Source organism: Ipomoea nil, unplaced genomic scaffold (assembly GCF_001879475.1).
Source record: "Ipomoea nil cultivar Tokyo-kokei standard unplaced genomic scaffold, Asagao_1.1 scaffold1102, whole genome shotgun sequence".
In the NCBI taxonomy this organism is placed as follows: Eukaryota; Viridiplantae; Streptophyta; class Magnoliopsida; order Solanales; family Convolvulaceae; genus Ipomoea; species Ipomoea nil.
In genome coordinates, this window is record NW_017617530.1 from 312,387 (window position 1) to 317,062 (window position 4,676).

Here is a 4,676-nt window from a genome sequence, read left to right on the forward strand (position 1 = left end):
GACTAGAGGAAAGAAACAAGATTTCCACAAAATAAAAGGAGTATACTGCCACACCTCCAAGTTTGATCCCAAAAAACATTGATGAGACCTTAAACTGTAACAGATATACAAGATTGGGGTATAAAGTTGAACTATGACATATGTGAACAAAATATGAAGTTTGGATTGCACTTACAATGACTCCGAAATTCTGTCGAACAGTTGGGGCGCACCCAAATGCGAGAGGGAAAAAGAAACTCTTCTCCGGCGTGATGAGGTGCCAGAATTGGAATTGGATAAACTGCTGGGCGGTCTTCTCCTTTCTGGATTTGAGGAAGAATCGTGTTCAAGTAGGTACCAATCTGTGCAATTTCTTAAGGAACTAAAGCGCCGGCCTTCTTCTTATCTGATCTCCAGGTTACGAAGCTATGAAGATCATCACAGGCGCTGCGGACCGCATACAGAAGCATATAACAAAAGCTTAGAGTTCATCATCAAATCTGGAAAAAATAATAATACGTTACCGCTGGCAAATCAAGACTCATAATTGCAGCTGTGTTCTTTGCCAACTCTAAATTTGAACGTGCCCGCAGACTCTGATCAATTGATCAGAATTGAATTCGATTCAGAAATGAAGCTATACAAGAGCTGGTCTGATCATCATCAACCCAACTCTTCTCCTCCTCCTTTAGACAAGATCGCCATTAAGGCTCGGAAATGGAAACATGGGATGCTGCTACCTGCGGGGATTCTGGTTGCTTTGTTGATGAACCTAACGGGTCTGCTTTTGATCGTCCTGCTAATGAAACAACGCCATCTTTTCGATTGCTCCTCCGCGGTTTCCAACCCAGCAAAAGAAGAGAGCCTGGTGCAGAGGATTGCCGGAGGATCGTCGGAAGATCTCCCGCGATCGGACGCTCCTCTGTTTCCAGTTAGAGCTAGAGCATCGGCTAACGTCGAAAAGAAGACGGGGAAATCAGCATCTTCAACTCTGATAAGTACTTCTGAAATATATATAAATGATGTTCCCAATGGTTATATATATATATATATATATATATATATATATATATATAAAAAAAATGGATTGTATTTTTCTGCCTCTTTAAGAGATTGGGTATGTCTTAGGGCCCATATAAGATCCAAAACCACTTGAACTTATCTATGATCAAATCCTCTACCTTTGTGACTGTGTGGATCTACTTTACCACACATTGGTAAAATGTACAGAGACAGTGAAGAATTCTCTTCACTCACACATTCAAATACAAGTTTCAAGTTTTTTTTTTTTTCCAAGAACTCCAGGAATCAAGTTTAGGGAGAGAAGAATCAACTAAGGGGGAGAAGAATAGGAAATCAAGCCATTATGAGATCAAGGTTTTTGCCAAAAATTTGACAAAGGGGGAGATTGTTGACTCAAAGTGTTTTGTCAAAGTTATGTGCAAAAGGAATTCCAGATCTATAAAAGAATACCAAGCCTAAGAGGAGTAGTTATTGAAGAGTACTAGTTCTAAAGGGAATTGTTATTAAAGTTTTTAGTTCTAGTCTGATTAGGAATAGCTTTATTATTCACGAATCTGTTAGGAATAGCTACTATAAATAGGGGTTATCCTTTCTTGTAGAATTCAAGCATTCAACATTAATCTTGTGAGGTACGAGAGTCTTTGAGAATAGGGTACTAAATTCCCCTAGAAAGTAGTACATGTGTTTAGGTTTCAATAGTTTGGTAGGAAAGATCATTCTATTGTGTAATCTCAGGTTCCAAACAGTGTACCTTAAATATTGAACTTTTAGTGGATTTAGGCAAGTTCTCAAATTGAGAAGTGCCTCGCAGATTAGGGTTGTTTGCCCGAACTGCGTTACAGATCGTTTGTGTTACAACGTCAATTTCAACATCACTGTATGCTGCGCATATATATATTTCAGTCTCTTCTACCAAATAGTGCCTGCCTAACCAGTGAGGTTTCATTTTATCATTTAAAGATGAGATAGATGTCCATTTTGATGATTAGCACACTATAAGTAACTAAATATGTACTATCATTCTAATAATAATTTCTATTTTTGGCAACATTTTTAAATAGTTAAAAAATAGTTTGAATTTGAATTGAAGTAACAGATTCAAGTTTAACTAGTTATAAATAGGATTTCCTTCAATAGAGAGATATATCTTATACCTCGAACAAGAAAATTATTTCTTTAACACAAACACCAATAATGAATTAAAAAAATTATATTAAATGGATTTATAAATTAAAATTTGGAAAAGTAAGTTTAAAAAAAATTGGAAAAATATATAGTGCAGTTTTAAAATAATTAAAGTGACAAAAAGGTGATGATTTAATGATTGATCTAAAGACACGTTTTCTGTAGGGATTAATTATATGCTTTAAACATTAACAACACTCACCTTTTGTGTATTATTTATGACGACTATGATATATACATACATATATATATATATATATATATTGTTGGGAAATTGGTCAGAATATGTCGTAGATCTAGGCTACTGTTTATATAGGCTGAGTATAGAAGAAATCCTGAATCAATCGGTGACGTGCGCAAGACACTACCTTAAAAGCAAATATTGCCCGGAGACGGTAACAGTCTTACCGGTTGCTTTCGACCGGTTAACACCGAAGCTCAGGATTGCAAAAGAGAAGAAGAGAAGAATATATTGAGCGTTTAGAGCTCAGGGAGGAGCAGGGTATTTATAGCTATAGAATTACCTGCTCCTCCTCTCTTAGCCATTAAATTTCCACTAAAATAGGGGAGTTGTGGAGAGGACCACATTTGTAGGAGTTAAACCTCACTCCAGAATTTATTGTGGATGGAAATAATTCACACTTATTTGGGTGTTATTCCCAACATCCCCCACACACTCAACAAGTGTGAATGCAGTCGATGTTTGAGCGGAAGTGAGCGCTGACTTTAATGCCAGTGGTTTAAACCTTGAACTGACACGTAGTGACTTGAGTAACTTTCTCCTTAGTAGTGAATTAAATCTTGAACTAGCAAAGGAGAGGTAGTTTTGAACTCATGTGCACACATCAGCACCCATTATGCAGGTTCTTCGGAAGTCAAACTCTTTGACTTGTGGTCTACCTCTGTGTAGACCCTAGCTTAGAACATCTCATGTTCAGTTGCTTTATGAGTACGTAAGCTTGGCCTACTTTGTTGATTTTAAGCTCATTTCCTTCGACGTATCGAGGACGGTCTTTCTATTTAGTCCTTTAGCGAGAGGATCTGCTATTCTTCTCAGGCTCCATATACTCTAATGTGAGTGCTCCAGTCGTAATCAACTGTCTTACAGACTCATGTATGACCGTAATGTGCCTTCTTTGTGAGTTACAGTGTATGGGCATAGACGGTGTAGCACACCCCCACCATGGCACGTCTGCCAGTAGGTCTCTCAGCCACTCGGCTTTTTGCCCAACTAGATCAAGAAGTATAAATTCATTCTCCATTGTTGATCTAGCTTATACAAGTATGTTATATCTATCTTAATATAGACTTCCACCATGTCTAAGTCTATTTCACCATAGACTTTTAACTCTGACAAGTCTAATCACATTATAGTTTTTTATGTCTTGTCAAGTCCATCTCAATATAGACTTTTAACTCTATCAAGTCTATCTCAGTATAGACCACCATTAAAGGCTTATAGAGTAGTTAAGTACATAAATCAGTTGTAAGTCTTTTCTTTCTATCATAGGCATTGTTCTTTGCAATGTAAACTACAGTTTGTGAATCACAATGTATATGTAGTGAAGGTGTTAGCTAGACACCCCCAAAACTCCACGTTTATCAACATATTTCTTAGCCACTCAGCTTCTTGGGATAACCCCATTATCTTTCATAAGAGGCGGTTAACCCTTTTCTACTCAAGTTAGGGATCTCTTTAGGTTTACCTCAACATAGACCATCCCAATTGAGTATAAGTCACCAAGAGCATTTTGTACTCATGTCATTATGCGGTGAATTCATTAGGTTTGTCTCAACAAAACCACCTTTTCTCAAAGAGTTATGAATTCATTAAGAGCTGTAGCTCAACCTCACAAGTACACACACTGTCGAAATGACTAACTAGTGTACTATTTTGTAACTCTTTTCATGGCTTCGCTTGACCACAGAAGTGGGATCCACCACGAATTCATTACCACTTGGACTTTAAGTCCTTCCAATGAGTCAGCGACTAATCCTCATAATTAGCCCTCAAGTAAGTTGATTCTCTTGACCAAACTTACATGCACTTTGACGAGTACTTTGTTTACTCGTAAATAATCCCTTGATATTTTCATGTTTAACATGAAACATTCTCTTTCATCATTATTCTCAATACCACAGAGAAACTTCTGATGAGAATATAAGGAGTTTATTACCCCCACAATGCAACACTTACAAATATTTGTTGTCAAATGTATTTGATCTCTTACCCAGACTGATCTTTGGTGCCCAACATTAGCTCCTTTGTAGACTGAGTTTTGCCGATTTGCTTTGTGGAGCATTATAGAAGCTTCGCACTCTGCCTGATACATGCTCAACAGTTGAATATATTTCAACAAACTTGGTTATCTCAATTGATCACAATTACCCTTTAATTAGGAATTATAGGTATTTCAATATGACTCAAGCAAGAGTTTAAATAATATATATATACAAACACTCATTGTTAGTATGCCATAGAAATAATG